The sequence below is a fragment of the Eurosta solidaginis genome, chromosome 3 (assembly GCF_040869045.1).
Source record: "Eurosta solidaginis isolate ZX-2024a chromosome 3, ASM4086904v1, whole genome shotgun sequence".
In the NCBI taxonomy this organism is placed as follows: Eukaryota; Metazoa; Arthropoda; class Insecta; order Diptera; family Tephritidae; genus Eurosta; species Eurosta solidaginis.
The window spans coordinates 35,109,431-35,129,158 of NC_090321.1; the positions used below are offsets into that span (position 1 = coordinate 35,109,431).

Below are 19,728 nucleotides of genomic sequence, written 5' to 3' on the forward strand. Positions count from 1 at the left end.
CGTGACGAAATTAATATACCATTTCATTTTCATGAAAGGTATAAAAATAGGTAGGTACTTTGTGTGAGGATGCAAAGTTTCAGGTTTTTTGTGGTCTGCGTGTAAAAACTATGACTATGAATCACGTATTTCAACAATATATGACGTAAACGTAACTATTTGATAAAATGTTATGAATTTTGAAGCTTCTAGCCGTAAAAAAGGGGCAAAAATGACAGTTTATATGAAGTATACAATATATATACCACCGATCTCTATGATTTTTTCAGACAACAATATATGCTATATACGTAAGCATATGGTGAAATTTGTGAAAGAGTGAAAGTTTCTTAACTGAACAATCGGTTGTATGAGATATATACTATATATACCATCGATCTCAATGATTTTTTCAGACAACAATATATGCTATACACGTAAGCATTTGGTGAAAGTTGAAGCTTCTAGCTGTTAAAATGGGGAAGAAATTGCGCAAAGTTTCTTATCTGAACAATCGGTTGTATGGGATATATACTATATATACCACCGGTATCTATGATTTTCTCAGACAACAATATATGCTATACACGTAAGCATTTAGTGAAATTTGAACATATCTAAACGATTTTTTTTTACCATTTCATTTTCATGAAAGGTATAAAAATAGGTAGGTAATCTGTGTGAGGATGCAAAGCTTCACGTTTTTTGTGGTCTGCATGTAAAAACTATGACTACGAATCACGTATTTCAAAAATATATGACGTAAACGTAACTATTTGATGAAATTTGATGAATTTTGAAGCTTCTAGCCGTAAAAAAGGGGCAAAAATGAGAGTTTATATGAAGTATATAATATATATACCACCGATCTCTATGATTTTTTCAGACAACAATATATGCTATATACGTAAGCATTTTGTGAAATTTGAAGCTTCTAGCTGTTAAAACGGGGCAGAAATTGCGCAAAGTTTCTTATCTGAACAATCGGTTGTATGAGATATCTACTATATATACAACCGATCTCTATGATTTTTTCAGACAACAATATATGCTATATACGTAAGCATTTTGTGAAATTTGAAGCTTCTAGCTGTTAAAACGGGGCAGAAATTGCGCAAAGTTTCTTATCTGAACAATCGGTTGTATGAGATATCTACTATATATACAACCGATCTCTATGATTTTTTCAGACAACAATATATGCTAGCCGTAAAAAAGGGGCAAAAATGAGAGTTTATATGAAGTATATAATATATATACCACCGATCTCTATGATTTTTTCAGACAACAATATATGCTATATACGTAAGCATTTGGTGAAATTTGAAGCTTCTAGCTGTTAAAATGGGGTAGAAATTGCGAAAAGTTTCTTATCTGAACAATCGGTTGTATGAGATATATACTATATATACAACCGATCTCTATGATTTTTTCAGACAACAATATATGCTATATACGTAAGCAATCGGTGAAATTTGAAGCTTATAGCTGTTAAAATGGGGTAGAAATTGCGAAAAGTTTCTTATCTGAACAATCGGTTGTATGAGATATATACTATATATACAACCGATCTCTACGATTTTTTCACACAACAATATATGCTATATACGTAAGTATTCGGTGAAATTTGAAGCTTCTAGCTGTTAAAATGGGGCTAAAATTTGCGAAAATATATATATATATACTATATATACCACCATATATATACTATATATACCACCGATCTTTATGATTTTTTCAGACAACAATATATGCTATATGCCTAAACATTCGTTGAAATTTGAAGCCTCTAGCTCTTTAAATGGGGCAGTAATTACGAAAAGTTCCTTATCTGAACAATCGGTTGTGGGGGATATATACTATATATACGACCGATCTCATCAATTTTTTCAGGCAACAATATGTGCAATATACGAAAGTATATGGTGAAGTTTGAAGCTTCAATCTGTTAAACTGGGTAAGATATTACAAAAATCCTCTTTTTCTGAAAAATCGGTTGTATGGAGGATATATGCTATAGTGGTCCGATCCGGTCGGTTCCGACAAATGTCTAATCGGACACCCAAATACACCCGCTCACCAAATTTTATCAAGATATCTCAAACATTGAGGGACTAGTTTGCATACAAACAGACAGACGGACAGACGGACAGACGGACATGGCTAAATCAACTCAGCTCTTCAACCTGATTATTTCGGTATACTTAATGGTGGGTCTATCTATTTTCCTTTAAGGACTTACAATTTTCGGTTTCGTGACGAAATTAATATACCATTTCATTTTCATGAAAGGTATAAAAATTAACTTGTTATTTAAAAGTGCTGAAAATAGTAATTATTAGCTTACAGTGAATCACTTAGCTCCAAAAGGTTAGAACTGTCTCTTAATTGCCTCCGAATCGCTTTCACATTTATATTCTAATCGCGCTCAATCAATACCAACCTAAGTGTAATACTAAACATTATTTTATAAATTTTTTATTTCTATTTTTGTTGTATTTTAAGGAAATATATGCTAGGTTACAAAATTTACACAATTGTAAGCAAATTTTTTGCTCACTGCTAATTCACAATAGAGCATCAGCTGTTTCGAAGTGAACTTTTGTTCGCCCGAAATTGCCGATAGGCGGAAAAAGTTCACCCGAACAAAAGAAGTGAAGGCGAACACTTTTCCGCGTGAACTTCGCGATAAGGGTGATTATTTCTAAAGCCCCGTAAATACCATTGTAATTTTTTACTATACGTTTTGTTCCATCGCCCCGACATGATCATCTCATTTGCGATAGGCTTGTTAGTCTAGATTTTTGAGCTAATAAAATTCCCTATCGATGTGTTGATGCGCTAAAGAAAACATATAAATATATATTTCACGAACTAAAACATGCATCGACGTTCGATCGGCTTCAGCGGTAAACCTCCAAGTGCCTTCGATGGTGTTTTTGTGATAATCTAAGCAAGTGAGTTCAGATTACAATTAGTATATGTCATGATATACTTGCTATAGTTCGAACTCTGAACGTGCTTGCTTATATTATCTTATTCTTAACGAGTACGTGTATTCTTTTCCATATTACCTACTATTGTATATAAATTTTGAGGTGCAAAATTAAATTATGTGTACGCAAATACGTAATATGATATTATTTATTCGCGGGGCCCTCCCGATGCTGGGGCTCGTGGCTATAGCCCCTGCTAGCCCCTTCTTTAATCCACCCCTGGGAACGAGTGAAGAACGGCAAAGAACGAAGCAGACTCGGACTCGGTGTGAGGCGAATGCTCCAGCAAATAAGCGCATGTAAACAAAACAAAGCAATCACAAAGTTCAGCACCCAAAAACCAAATGCAGCCAAAAGTTCTTTGTCGCAAAACAACGACAACAACAAAATTGTGTAAATATAATATAATATAAGTAATAAAAGTAGAAAAAAAGAATCACAAAGAATGCTAGTACTTACGCATAAAAGTTGCCAGTTCGTCTGGAGCCGGTAAGCCGGATATATTGCGTAGTTATTGTGGAGTTAACAAAGCAAGGATGGAAATTTCAACTAAAACTCGTTACGCAGAACAAATATGTGCACGTGACACATTCTATTATATGGCCCCTAAGGTAATAGCGATAAAGCAAAAGCAAAGCTAAGGACATAAATTAGAAATGAGCAAGATGGTGGAGTTTCCTAAGGATATCCTCCTTTGGTGTATTTCTTACTACCTTTTTCGGCAAGGCAAAGCAACTCACCCTTTTTCTTTTGATATGCGTCAAATCGAATGGAAATATCACGAATTATACACACAAACAATGACAGCGTGGAAAATTGAAATTATCTTGTAATTACGTTGTTGTTGCAAAATTCATATATTTTTGGGTCTGGTATTGAATATGAATTCGAATTTGGGGCGTTTACAGATTTATGATTTCACTGATTAATTTGTAAAATAATTATATAATTGTATGATTATATTCCAAATTCCAAATAGGTTTCCAATAGAAACATATTAATTGTAATTGAGGAAGTTGTAATCTGGGTTGAAAGGTAGGGAGTAAGATAGGGGATGCAATGAAAGTAAAGATCTACACACCACATTCAGTCGAGACGAAATCCAAACCCAGATGAAAATATGTACGTATGTATCCCTTCAACCATATATATATTCAACCTTCTCATAAAAATTTGTTTCAAGCTTCCCACCTTCCATATACATACTTGTTCAGTATTTTTTATTTATTTATTTATTTATTTAAGCCAATTAAAAAAAGAATCTTATAGGCTAATTATAAAAGTGTAAAGTAGTTAACAATGTATAATAATATAAATTACTTTACTTATAAAAGTATTTAAAATACTCAGAAAGCCATCTTTCGAACAAGAAAAATCTATCTCACAAAATTTTGAAATTCTATTGAACTCAATTAAGGCTCTGGTAATTGGAGCATTCCGCGCATAAAGAGCCCTGAGAACACCAATATGAAAAAACTCAGAAGCACGAAGAGCTCTAGCCGGTATATTAATGAAAATCCTCTCCAAGAGCACAAGGCAATCAACAACCCCACGTAACAAATCGAAAACGAACGACAGCGATAAAATTGTCCTCCTGTCCTGCAATGATTTTAAGTTAATCAATAAGCAGCGAGCTTTATAAGTCGGGATAGGACCCGAGAAGCGCAGACTGCGTAATGCAAAGTGTACGAATACTTTTTGGATTCGTTCAATTCTTGCAACATGGCAGGAATAATACGGAGACCAGATGAAACAAGCGTACTCAAGTTTGGATCGCACAAACGCAGAATATAAAAGCTTTAGCGTATACGGGGCACTGAAATCCAAGCTATGACGCCTAACAAAAGCTAGCATGGCATACGACTTAGCAATGCACACATTAATATGACTTGAAAACGAAAACTTCGAATCAAATATTACTCCCAAGTCCTTAATTTCACTAACCCGCAACAGGGGCGAGTTTGATATTTGATACACGGTATCAATCAAGTTGACACGCTTCGAAAAAGTTATTTGAAAGCACTTTTTTAGGTTAAGTGATAACCGATTATTATTACACCAGTTACTAAGTTTATCCAAAGCTTCTTGCAACAATACCGCATCATGAAGGCTATGAATAGGCAAGTATATCTTAAGGTCATCTGCATACAGCAAGAATCTTACTTTAGAGGAGCAAGAGCGAATATCATTAATAAACATGACAAAAAACAGTGGACCCAGGATACTACCTTGTGGAACACCGGAGGAAGCAACGAATGGACGAGACCTAACACCATCAATTACAACCATGCAACGACGATTAAATAAGTAGGATTCAATCCAACTCAAAAATACTGAGTGAAAGCCCAAACAGGCTAACTTTTTTATCAAAATAACATGGGAGACCCGATCGAATGCCTTTGAAAAGTCAGTATACACAGCGTCAACCTGATATCCTGCCTGAAAAGCTGCGAGGCAGTCATCCGAGAAAATAGTCAGATTAGACACAGTTGAACGTCCTGGAAAAAATCCATGCTGCTCTGGACACACAAAATTCTTTACACAGAAACGTAATTTATCTTGGATGATACATTCAAAGAGCTTCGCAATGGTGGAAAGTTTTGAAATAGGCCTATAATTAGTAATATCATTTTTATTGCCGCTCTTGAAAATAGGTGTAATGAACGCTACTTTCCACGCATCAATAAAAGTACCTGTAGATAACGAATTATTAAAAATTAACAACAGTGGATAGACTAGGGAATCACATTGTTTAAACAAAATTGCAGAGAACCCATCGATATCGGCACTCGTCGACGTCTTAAGCCGAATAAGCCCATTAAGAACATCTTCCTTAGACAGTACTACATTACCGAAGTCATTAGAAGACTGAATATTAAAAGTAATATTATCATGATTGATAGAGTCAGAAGTGAAATTGTTCATAAAGTATTCAGCAAAAAGATTTGCAGCGTCCTCCGGAGTATCGACAGCTTCTTCAGCAAGAAAAAGAGAGGACGGAATATTCGAAACTGATTTCTTCGAGTTGACAAAGTTCCAAAATGATTTTGGGTTAGATTTAAGATTTTCCTCAAAATTTAAAATATAATTTCTGTGTAAGAATTTATCCAGACACGCGAATTTCTTATCATACTCTTTATACAAGTTGAAAAACGTTGGATTTTGAGTTCTTTTAAATTTACGGAAAAATTTATTTTTCAAATTCCGGAGTTTCTTCAAGGCTCTATTATGCCAGGGCACCTTGTACTTCTTTTTGGAAGCCAAGGGAATGACATTTCTACAAATTTGCAGAACAGTAGACTTAAATATCTCAAACCTTTTAGTGGTATCAAGACTGCAAAACAAATTATCCCAATTTATTTCAAGCAAAAGATTGTTCAAGTTCGAAAAATCGCATCTCTTAAAATTAAAAGAAAAATTAGAGCTGGTAGTACTCGCATCGGCAAATTTATAAAACTCCAGATCAAGAACTAATGGAACATGATGTAAATCGGATTTTTTTAATAGGAGAAATACATTCAAAAAGTGAAAAATTTAGATTATTAGATAAAAATATCAAATCCAAAGTACGGCCTAGTTTATTTTAAAAACGATTAATTTGTTTAATATCAATACTTAAAAAACTATCTATTAAATATATTTCACTGGAGCCAATGACCTCACATGCTATTATAGCCGAGTTTGATAGAGTCTGTGACCATTTAACATTACCCAGATTAAAATCACCCAGCATGCAGAGATGATCACCACCAACTTTGTTCAATGCCAGTGACGTAATATTATCGAAATGTGCAGTGTATAAGTCGTAGCTACTATTGAGCGGTATATATGAAGCACAAACAAAAACAGGGTTTGATGAGCCTCGAATGCATACACATAGCTGGTCAAGTAGCGCACTATTATTTTCCAGTATGATTTCAGAAGCATGATGTTTGGAATGTACCGCAATGAGAACTCCACCACCTCGTGCACAACCAGTAAGGTTTGAATTTCTATCTTTGTGAAAAACATTGTATAACATAGGATCAAAATATTCCTCGCTGAAAAAGTTTTCATTTAGCCACGTCTCAATGAAGACAAAAACATCATATTCTTCATGGGAGCTAAATAGCCGCACCAGCTGGGATTTTGTTCTAACACCTGTCATATTCTGCATATATAATCTTAGGTGATTATTTCCTCCATCTAACCCAACCGATTGCCGTCGTACATCGGTTGGTTTTCGTCATTTTTTGGCTTCAATTTAAACGGGCGCACAACAATATTTGCAGGCCATAGTTCAGGCCGCAACAGCATCGCATATGGGTTGGCATTAACGCCTAACTTGAAATTAAGGTGTCTCAATGAGCTCGGATCCACACCTTTCTTGCTAAGACTACTACAAATAATGGAGTTTTCTTCCATACCAGTATGTCTAGCAATATATTTTTTTACCTGGTCAGCTGTTGCTGAAGTAGAAAAGGGAGATATATGGAGCCATTTTCTTCTGACAACAGCTCGTAACTCATTATTGGAGCTCGACCCAATAACTAAGGGTTTAATTAATTTCCGAGCGTTTGCATTTTTTGGGGGCTAGCGTTGATATTTGCCCTGGAATCAGCATTGTTACCAGAATCTTGCAACAGATTTGAATTTAAATCGCTTTGGGAAGAATTTGCTGTACTAGAACCAGAGGACTTATTTTTGCTTTTATTAGACCTCTTTTTTTTTACGCACAGTGTTCCAATCACTTTGATTATCAGCACCTGCAGATGCTTCATCTAAATTAGTTGCACTCATATGGGTTGGAAACACTGGCGCCGCAGTCGGAGTACCAGTAGCGGGAGCAGCAACATGAGGGGACGGCAGCATTGTCTCTTGGTCAGTAGAAGCAGAAGAAGAGGTATGAGTAAGGGCGAATAACATATACAGATCCGAAGGTTCGAGGTGTGCAAAAGTCGGTCCAGCGGCAGGTAGGCTACATCCATAGCGTATTGGTTTTATATCCAGCAAATGACTGTCACAATTCCTAACGCCCGTCTTAGCCTTCGTGAAGTATTTTGCCGGTTAAAACAACAACACTATGCCCTCAATAATAAGTATTCTGAAGTTGTCGTGACATCTCTCATAACACAGGGAGTCAAACACAGCTCAAGCGAGTTTATGCTTAGCGGTAGAGGTAGGTTTTACCACTATCCTGAGAGTGTGAGTATCACGCAATGACATTGTACACAAGACTGCAGAATTACTTCCCGATTTTATTGCTGTCATACTGCCAGGAACCTGTCTCTTTCTCATGTCAATTTCCCAAGCACACTTATTACCAACTGGGCGGGGTATGTCAAAATGTGTGTTTTGTTACGCTACTGTTCCCACAAGCAGAATTCTCAAGATTGTAGGTTTTAAAATTGAACAGCCCGCTCTCTCTCACCACTCGCAATCTGAAGGGATTCAAGGGGTTGATAAGCGCAATACAAAGCTTAATAGCTGTAAAGCTTCCGCAACCCAATTGTCAACCTCACCTACGCGAGGGGAATCGTGTTACAAATATGAATGTATCATGCACATATTTATCAAGCAATGCTCTGGCAACCCCAAGTTACTCATGGAACTATGTGGTAGGGGGGTGTGATGACCTAGAAGGTTTAATGTGGTCATATTAATCGTTCTCGAGATGGTCGACCTAGTACCTTAATGGTGCTTTGTTATCGAAGCGTACCGGATTTATATTCGGCAAAGGACCATCAACATCGATAATAAAATAGTTCCTATCGCAACCTGTTATTTTCTGCATATTACTTTACTATTTACATAACTTCGGGGACACCGTCGTAGTGATTTTGGGACCTCTCTCGGGATCCTTCCGGGTCGTTTGAAGGTCATTTGAGGATCACTTCGGGGTCGTTTGGGGTTATTTCGGGATGATTTTGGTGACTCTCTAGGGGTCCTCCCAGGGTCATTTGGGGTTACTTGGAGGTCATTTCAGGATAACTTTGGGAACTCTGCCGCAATCTCCCAGGATCATTTCGGGGTCACTTTGGGGTTGCTATGATTTGGAGATAATTTCGGGAGGTTTTTGGGGAGTTCCTCGGGATCTTCTTGCGGTCATTTGGGAGTCACTGCGGAAAAAGTCGTAATATTCTATGTAATCATTATGCCATATTTAGTTCCTTTCGCACACTGTTCTTTCTGCCGCGTCTGCTGAAAAGAAATAGAGATACATAAAATGGTCACACTTTTGTCTGTATATCTCGTGCAAAGCGTAGTTTCACCTGGAGTTAACTCCTAATAATCGTCGCCAACACAATTTCTTTAAATCATTTGTGGCTCCTTGGCGGTCATGCACAAAGGCGACTTACGGTTGCTATTAATGGTTTATTAATACACATGACTCTCGTGGCACAGGGCGCATCCAGTGTCCGAACACCAGTCTCTACCACGCCTCCTGACCTTCACACCATATACCAGCACAGAAGCTATAGGACTGCGACTTCGAACTCATACCTTCGTCGACGTCATTTTCCTAGAAGCTCTAGGTGTAGCTCCGAAGACTTTCTAAGGGATGTTTTTGTCGCGCTATGCTGCCGAGTTACACCATAAAAACACCTTGAAACGTTAGAGAGTGACTATTCGGCCAAGGATGTCACCCTCGAAAACATAAGCAGTCTAAGTGGATATCATTGCGTAACTCATGGGTGAAAATCGTATAATCCTCTACATAATTAAAATTTTACAAGGACCCTGGATAAAATTTTTTAAATGTAGACCAAAGTTTGCAGCGTTAAAGTTTACATCATTGGTTTCAATAGCCTTCGTTAAATCAAACCGATATTGTGGAATGAAAGTCGATCGATTTTAAGTTGAAAGATGTTAACTGTTGTTTTCCGGCTTAATGATATAAGAGCTCATTATGGATGACCGCGTAGCTTCAGTTTTCAGACTAGTTCGACTGTCCATTACATTAGGGTAGTAGCACACACGTTCATTAGTTTGACTGTCTTGGGAAAGCTTTTGCTTCACCACTTTGAGTGTTCTTGCGAAGGACAAAGCCTCACCTCGTAAATATATGTGCCTACATATTCACATTTGTAAAAGGAGCTGTAACGTGTAGGGGTGATATTTAAACTTGGTTTATAGGCTATAATCAATGTGATTCACTCCAATGAACTAGTTTAGGATAGGGCCGCCAACTTTAGGAAATGTCAAACCGGGAGACTTGGGTGTTGAAGGATGAAGTGTGAAAATCAAAATTAACATTTCACACGCTATTGTATAGTTTCGCAAATAAACAATAGATTTTTGAATGTAAGCCCAAGTGATTTTTCAAACCCTTCTCATACGTACATATATCCACAAATTAAGTATGAGATAAGAATCGTTTCAAAGGAGTGTTTGTGCCACTAGAACCTACTGAAGGATTTTTCATCACTGATTTTGCTTATTCTTTCACCCAATCGGAATGTACATTTTTTTTAAATATCGGCAGCTTTTTGGGTAGTTTGCTTTTTTAACAACTTGAGGACAATTTGAAAACATGTTAGCATTACGTAATTTGAATTTTTAATTTTTTGTAATTTTGAATTCATTGTTCATATTAATTTTGGAAAAAAATATGCAAAGTGAGCACATAAATTTGTTATGCAAATTTTCTTTTAGTGCTTTGTTTTAAATAACTTGGTGAATTGGGTGATGCAAAGTCCGTGTTAAGCTGACATCGAAAGCGCCTGTTTTTTAAAGGGTTTTATTTAGCTTGACTTGACCGGCCAGCTGGCCGGCACGAATTTTGTAATTAAAATTTAAGTTACTTCCAGATAAACTACAAGCTTCAAACTTTGAATATAGTTCAGAACACGATGACAATGCAATAATAAGAAAAAAAACTCCGCTAGGTTGCGCATGGATGGCGATATTCAAAAAAATCGTATTTGTGGTGCGATTTTGCTCATATTTGGAACAAATATTACATACAGTCATGTAGAGATGACACCAAAATACTTCGGAGTTCGAGGACTTAGATTGTAACAAATTGTCAGGAAAGAGTCCTTGTAATAATGAGTCACTAATTGAACTAAATAGAATAAGAAATAATGGGCAATTAAGACTAAAACCTTGAAAATAAAATCATTAAAAATGGTTTTATTGAAAACAGTACTTACATTAAGTAATAATAATACTAAAAGCTAGAAAATAATTAGGAAGGTCCTAGGTACTAGTCATCACACTCCTCATCAATCTAGGGCGTTGATCAGAAAATTAAAAAAAGCGTTAGGCGCGTGAAATTTCTAAAAATGTGAGGCGTAGCATAACCTGATTAAAGTTCAGTTTGTCTTACTTATGACTATCAATTGAAATTTGACGCTTCCAACGCTTTTATTTAATTTTCTGATCAACGCCCTAGATTGATGAGGAGTGTGATGACTAGTACCTAGGACCTACCTAATTATTTTCTAGCTTTTAGTATTATTATTACTTAATGTAAGTATTGTTTTCAATAAAGCCGTTTAACTTAAAAATTATTTTTTAATTATTTTATTTAAATAACTTTTGAACAGTTAGAAACAGTTAAATTTCGCAATTAGTTTCTTATAACTGGCAGTGATGCGCATCCGTTGATATCACTTTCGACCATATCCGACTAATTTTCGACATGAACAATAAATGGCCTAAACAGTCTTAAACGAGTAGAAAATATAGTAACGCGCCGGACGCCGCCGCCGTCGCGATATTTTTGACATTCGGCCGCGGCGTGACAAAAACACACAAAATCGGCGGCGTTTATCGGCGGCGTATATCTCTAATACACACACACACTTTTTCCAGTGTTTTTGTTGTGATAGCGAAAATACCTGTAGATTGTTTTAAATATAGTTTATACAAGTAAGGAAGGCTAAGTTCGGGTGTAACTGAACATTACATACTCAGCTGCCAAATTACAGCTTGCAAACTTTTAATATTACCCCCTTTTAAAAGTGGGCGGTGCCACGCCCATTGTCCAAAATTTTACTTATTTCCTATTCTGCGTCATACGGTTAACCCACCTACCGAGTTGCATCGCTTTAGCCGTCTTTGGTAATGAATTAGCGGCCTTTTTCGGTTTTTCGAAATTTTAGATATCGAAAAAGTGGACGTCGTTATAGTTCGATTTCCTTCGTTTTAAATAGCCATCTGAGGTGAGTGCCCAGGAACTTACATACAAATTTTCATTAAGATATCTCAAAATTTAGTCAAGTTAACGTGTTTAAGGACGGACGGACGGACATGGCTAAAATAATTTCTTTTTTCGCCCAGATCATTTTGATATATAGAAGTCTATATCTATATCGATTAGTTTATGCCGTTACGGGGTACCCCGTAGCGCAGAAGTTCGTGTCTCCACTGTTAAGCACAACTCGTTTTGTAGCGAGTTATGTATTTAATATTTCTTCAATAATTGCCGCTAGATGGGTCACTTTGCGCGCCTAGCCTAGAGAGTTACAAACATACAAGTGAAGCTAATATAAAGCGCCAAATACACGACACGAACATTTCCGCGAACATTCCGCAATCTTGTTCGCAGCTTTGGCCATACACCATACGAACTTTTGGCCGAACATTAGTTCTCTTTCAGACAGCGCTGAATACACACAACAATTGTGCTGCAGCAATATTGCTCGCTGTGGCAATTAAGCGTAAAAAAAAGAGAGAAGATCGCAAAAAAAGAATTTGGTGCAAAGAATGGTTTAAAAAACGAGCAGTTCTTGGACAAAGTGAGCTTATTATAGAACTGGAATTCATGTCACAAAATGACTTTAAAAATTACGTTCGTATGAGCAAGGCAACTACTTATTTTTTTTATAACTGTATCCTTTGTGGCATCAGGATCTACTTCTTTTAATTTTTCGATTAAAGTCGCATAATCATTATTCTTTTTAATTCTATTACAATAATCTTTGCTTTTTACTTGCCACAATGATGGCAAAGATTTATACATTTCAATAAATTCACTCAGAAATTTTTTATTGTCCATTTTACTTTTCCGCGCACGTCTGTTCCGTTCAGAAATTACTACGATTATGAGCTATTTCGCCATACACGCACGAACAGTTCGCGCAAATGTTCGCCAAAAATTAAAATATTTTGATTTTTGGCGAACTGGCAAACACCACCATACACGACAGAAAAGAACGCAGAAACATGACATAACGGGAATGTTCGCGGAAATGTTCGTGTCGTGTATTTGGCGCTTAAGCGTGTTGAAAATGGCACTTGATTTATAATTCTCCGCTGATAATGATTCCATATGTATTTCACCATGAGATTTGTGGACTGTAAATAGCAAATCCCAGTTTTCTACACCAACTAGCGCTTTTTTAGTTTCTTTTACAGTAATTGGGATTTACAATATTTTTTAAGTACCTTCTTGTTTCAAAAAATAAAGTCGTCTTTAAAGTTATTTACAGCATTGTTCGATTTTACTTTGTACTTACCTCTAAATTCTAGATAATATGAGTTTGAAGACTAAGTCATCTACTGGAAAATTCCTCGGTTTTGTTTAAGTTTTCAATTTGGTTTTTGTGTTTTTGTTTTTATTTATTTTATTTTGCTTTTCTTTTGGAAAAGAGTCTGTGATTGTATTAGTTTTATTTAAAATGCATAAAAAATCACTTTTATTCAAATTCAATTGAATGTTTTAACTGGCACAAAAAAAAGAAAACTATACACATTAGTATGCTGCATTAGATTCACAAACACATACATACATACATTTTCGCAATTCCACTTTTCAGAAAGTGAGGAGTTTTTGTTTGTAATACCACCCTTTTAAAACTTCATTACCAGGTCGTAAAACACACTTTAGTTGTGAGGTGAGCAGAAGAAAACATCGTGTCTGCCTGAATGTTTTATGTATTTTCCCATTTATTTACTTATTCAATAATAAATAATTCAAAGCACTTAAAATAAGGACAAAGTAAAAGAAAATGAAATGAAATGCTAACTTAAAATTGCAAAAGCAAATACACAAAAATAATAAAAAAGAATATTAGAACAAAACAAAAACGCATAACTCAGCAGAGTCACACAACACTGAAGAGCAAACAAAAATTTAAACCAGTGACGACACGATATACGGCCAATGCCCTGAAGTAACCGCTACTTCGAAAAATTTGTAAAAAGGATCCACTACAAGAGCTGCCAGGACATTGCATGCAAGTCAAAACAGCTACAAATATGTGCTTGTTGTGTGTGTGTGTGTGAAAACATTGAAAAGAGGCCAACAGTTGGGCAGCCCGCGGTGCTGGTCATGCAAACAATGGGGCGGCAGCGTTGAGTGCGCTAGAGTAAGTTGGGTGGTAGAAATGCGGACAGTTAAAAGCTTAGTGGTGGCTTTGACTGCTGCTGCTGGCATTGTTGCCTCTCTACAGCGCCCTCTCTCTGCTTACATATTGAATTAATTTTTGCCGCTCAATTCATTTGAGCCTAACAAAATATTAAAATTTTTTTTTCTTTCATTCTTTTTATATATTTTTTATTTGTATATCTTTCGCTTCGATTCGGGATACAATTACATAAAATAAACAAAATCCATACAAACGTAGCATAGTTTATTTACGACTAGATATGTACATTGCATATGCATTTATGATGATCTCACACTGTAGATACACTTGGGTTCGGTAATATAAATACTAGGCTCAATGTATGAAAACAGCTGCGAAGAGTGGACGGAAAAGAAAATAATCAGACGAAAGCGTTCTAAAACGAAATTGTCCACGCAAAGGGTATTTTGGCTCCACATGACTCCCAATAACATCATTTTAGCTCCGACTGGCTCCCAGCAATAACTAAATCGATTTCGCTTGGATTTCGCAATTCAAAACCTGAGGTTCTTTTGAATTTCAAGGCAAGCTGTAACTATTTTCTAAATTTCTACCCAAATCGATTTTTTTTTGCTGTTGCGAGTCAGCCAGAGCCAAAGTGATGTTGTTGGGACCCATATAGAGGCAAAATAGCTATTGTGTGGGCAATCAGTGCATCGCCGTGCAGATGTTGCCTTCGCGCTTTACTAACATGCGTAAAATGCCTACATACTACACTAGCACAACACTTTGTTCGCATGATCTGGAAGTCTCCGATCCATAGTACTCCAAGGTAGGACATAGATGTAACTATTCTAGATTGCATAGTCCAGAAATAGATTTAAGTTAGGCTTAATAAATAAATATATAAAATAAAATACACAACAGTAATTCTTGGAAGATGAGACGTTATTCCTCTTCGCATATATGACTATATAAAACGGATATTTTTCTAAATTGAGATCAATTGGAGAACCCTGGGAGAAATAAGTTGACATTTCTTCATCAAATTTTTGGGAACTGTAAAGGCCATTTGTGAAAGTTTTTATGAGTACCCCTTAGTAGCATAAGGTTTACTGTTTCCCAAAATTCTGCGGGTAAATTTCATAAACTCGCAATTAATAATAGGGCGAAGGAGGGAGCTTTTCTAGTTCTAAGCTCCATTTATCAACGAGAAATTAAGTAAAAGAACTCCTTCTGAACTTGGGTTTCTTTGAATAAAGCTGAACTACCAATGTTCAATCGAAAATGTATACTCCCGCTGTCATATGCAGGTTTGGGGTCTTGTAGAAACTGCTTTGAGGAGCTCCTTAAAATTCTAGGCTCCTCAAAGCAACGTTTGTTAGGCCGAACTCGTATTATAACCATTAGAATGAGTGGGGAGCAGGGTAGACTGCGTGGTGTTTCTCTAATTAAACAGTGGCTGACACAAAGCAAAAATTAACTTGGCATTGGAAATCTCAAGAGCAGAGAATAATGCAACTGTAAGGCTTATCAAAGGCAATATTTTGAAAGACGGTTATAATAAGCAGACTGAGAATCGACGTTTCATAAAAATAAAATTCCCACACGTTGTTGCTCCAAAATGAAGTATCAACGCCGACTGGACTCGCCACAACAATCAATCATTTCTATGGGTCTGTAGTATTTTGTAGTACTTCCGAGAATATTTTAGTTTCAGTTTAGATTTTAAAACCCATTAACAGTGCTTGCCAACCACTGCCGAAGGATAAACCCTTTTTGATTTAGCTGAAGGGGTTTGATATTACCCACTCTGGGAATTGAACCTGAGACGGAAAGTAAGGAACTTGGTCACAGTACCATGACCGGCTTCAGCTTTTAGGATCTAGATATGAGTAGCACCATTTTTTTGCATGAAAAATCTTTCCCTCCATCTCTATCTGCAGCCCCCACTCCGTACATCTGTTTTCAGCAAAGTGCCCTTAATGGAAGATATACGAGTTGGCGGCGGGGAGGTCCGAAATAAAACTTCCATCTTAAGCCTACAACCACTTCTTTTCAGTTATTAGACCGACTTAAGCTTGCACTTATTGTCATAAAGCGGCTTACACATAATCTTCGACACTCTGCGCTTGGTGTCACGCCTCTCCTGCTCACTTGCTCAGTTATTTCACCCAACGTGATTGGGGTATCTATAGTAAAAGCTTTCATCACGCTCTATACTCATATGACCTGAGGCTGAGTATAGATGTATGTATATATTTCTAATGATAGCTCTTAGCAGTCTTTGCTTGCACCCCAGCACGCTTCCGAATAATGTGCTATGTGAGAGTATTGCCTTAATGGGCGCCTTCTGTCAATATTGACTTCTATGAGAAATAGAAAATGTAAAACTTGGTCGCTTAAGGCCCATTTGGATGTTATGGCATTAATTTATTAATGCGACTGCTGTTTAAGTCGCTCGTACGTCAGCTACCTTTCGCCTTATTGCTGGATCTGGTTCTGCATTATACTGCATAAAAAGCAGACCCTGACTCTTCCATTAGCTTGGAATAAACCATCAGGGTGTATGTGCATAGTGTTGTCCGTTCCTTCAGGTGGAACTTGGCCTTTTTTAGCTTATACTGGCACACAGGTAATCAGCATATCCTCTTTTGAGACATTCATTCCATATACTTAGTTCGGATTTACGTCCGCCAAAATTGTGCCTTTTTAGCTGAAGCACCTTGCAAGCTGAAATAATTTCAATTCTTTTTAAATATTGTGCTTCCGACAGACCAGGTTTTTGGAATGTTTTGGCACGATATGTCAACAGCCTTTGTTGTTGAATTAACCTTCGGGGAGTGAAGGTTATGGGGAGTGTTATCGATGTTGATGGTCCTTTGCCGGATATAGATCCGGTACGTTCCGGTAACAAAGAACAATTATGGGACGGCCATATCGGGAACGATTTATATGACCACATTAAACCTTGTAGGTCATACCGCCCCCCCCCCCTTTGTTCCATGAGGAAATTGTTGTCGCCAGAACCTCGCCTGCTTAATATATACATATGTATGATACATTCATATTTGTAACAGTATTCCCCTCGCGTAGGTGAGGTTACGGAAGCTATAAAGCTATATACTTCGCTCATCAACCCCTTAAATCCCACCACAGCGTTTGCCAATTTAGTTTTCGATACAGAACCGGTCCTTTTTTGTTCAATTTGTCCGGATACTCAATTCGCTTTTATCTGACAAACTTTCTTTGTGTTTTCGTTTATTCCTTCATATTTTTAAGGGCTCATTATTACTCAAAGCTTTAATTGTTACATTTTTAACTTTAATTACCCCCCACCACCGCCTTTAGCAAGCGACCACACGTTTGTCTTCGTTTATTTATTTTCAATCAAACAAGCACAAATATTTATGTTGTGAATTTATTTTGATTGCAAATTATTTTTCGCATGATTGCACAAACACTTAAAAACCTCTGGCACTGTGTTGCTTGCTGCCTATCCAACGGCTCTTCAAAGAACCGAGGAGTCCTTTTTCAACCACCTTTTATTGTGTCATACAAAGCGTTTCGCTTGCACTCGTTTAAACGATTGTTGTACATGAATTTCACACAAAAATGCGCATTCAAGTGCCCGTGTGACGCATTCCCCAACAACCAACAACAAAGTAAAGTTTCCGCCTGCCTTTTTCCGTTTCCTTTTTCACTGACAAATCTGCATTTCCTATTGCAATGAAATTCTCTGCAATTTAAAGAAATTTTCTTTTTGCCAAAGCAAGCAACCATTGAAAATGAAAAACCGAGTATAATAAGAACAAGCACAAGAAATCCGGTGAAGACGTAAATAAAAACGTAATTAAAATTTTCCAAATATTAAAATGAGCAAAATGTGTGGGGCTTTCTTGTACATTAGAGCTGCCTTCTTAGAGGCGCCTGGCGCTGTTGACCTTCATTGGGAGTATGGGAAGTGACGACGACGTCTTTGCTTCACCCACCCCTAAATTGTTTTTGGTGAGTTTGCTTGACTTTGAATTCACGCAAGAATAAAACAGAATTCACTTCAAATTATTTACACTTAAAGTAGATATAGCACAGAATATTACACAAAAGTACAACTATAATTTGTTTTTTTTTTTTTTTTCAATTCATAACATTTTTATTCACTCGCATTCACTCACGTATATTTTTTAATGCAATTTTGTTACAAATGCTATGCTTTCCACCACTTTACTCACTTCTTTGTTTTGTATTGTATATTTTGGTGTAATAACATATATTTTTGTATATTTATTGTACGATTTTTTACTACGATTTCATTTATTTAAGCAGTAATTCAGTGCGCGCGCGTTCGTTTCGATTCGAAGTCGGTGTTGAATTGAATTCGCAGCAAACATTTGAAAACGTCATGAACGAAAAGCCAAACAGTCCACCAACTGGTTATTACACTGTATGTTATTTTTGTGTGTGTGTGTGTTTGCTTGGCAAAAATCAACCACTGTACAGTAATAGCAACAACTACACAACAAACGCATGCGCTCACAATTTTGCTATAGGAACGTGTTGGCAATGGAATGCGATAGCATGCAGTGTAACAATAACTTTTGTTTGTATTGCTTAACGAACACAAGCGTTAATAAAATTTGAATTAAAATGTGTATTAATATTTATCTATTTTTGTGTATGTAATTGAATTTTAAGTAAAACATAATTTCAATGCTAAAAGCAACAAAAAAAATTGCATGCGCTCATCTATTATGGTTTTTATTTTCTTTTAATAAAATTGTTCACTTCCCACGCCCTGTAATCATGAACACAAACCTAACTGTGTTTAATAAGCAGCAACGAATGTTTCAGTGTTACCAGCTGTGAGCTCGCAAAATTTTGAGCATACAACTTTTTTAAGATCACTTTTTTGACATGTCAATATATTGTTTCACAAACTCTCAATACCTATCGGAATGCTTGCACTATATAAAATAAATTAGTTTCATGCTTTGATTTAGTTTTCAATTTAAGAATAGCTTCATCAGTCAAACTCCGTCAAATTTCTTTGAGGTGCACGTGCATATGCATCAAGTTCTTTTAAGCTCAAGAAGGTCCAAAGCTCTGTCACGAAAAGTGTTTACTCATCGAAGTATCTAGCCACCAAAACAAGAATTTCTGTTTGGCCGCTTGTTTCATCAACAATTAACGAAAATTGGTTTGCTTCAAGATCCAACACCTTTGTAAACTATCTGTTAGGTGAATTGTCATTGTTCTGCTACATTTTAACGACAGCAGTTTTTTCGTAAAAAAAACCATTGAGGTAAATTTAAAATTTTATGAGGGTTAATGAAGGTGTGGAAAATTTTGTGTGTAGTGGTGAACATTCTTACCTCAGTGAAAAAAAAACACTAAAGTACCAAAATCTTGATTAAAGACTAAAAAGGAACAAAATTGAAAAAAGGACGTGTGGCACTCGGGGACTGCCGCGGTAAAGC

General features: G+C 36.5%; 1 protein-coding gene across 4 annotated transcripts in view; it reads right to left on the bottom strand.

The window, feature by feature from the left end:
* The window catches only part of uzip (unzipped), a 251,045-nt gene extending 232,411 nt beyond the window's left edge, over nt 1-18,634 (bottom strand). Inside the window, exons 1-3 of one of the 4 annotated variants that reach the window (XM_067771388.1) lie at nt 18,484-18,619; nt 13,698-13,885; nt 13,421-13,627 (exon numbers count right to left, since the gene is read on the bottom strand). The gene's annotated coding sequence lies outside the window, so the exon portion shown is untranslated. Of the gene's footprint in view, nt 1-13,420; nt 13,628-13,697; nt 13,886-18,321; nt 18,399-18,426 lie in introns of those variants that run through there. The other 3 variants (XM_067771386.1, XM_067771387.1, XM_067771389.1) reach the window with 3 other exon arrangements.
* Nucleotides 18,635-19,728: the final 1,094 nt, after the last annotated feature.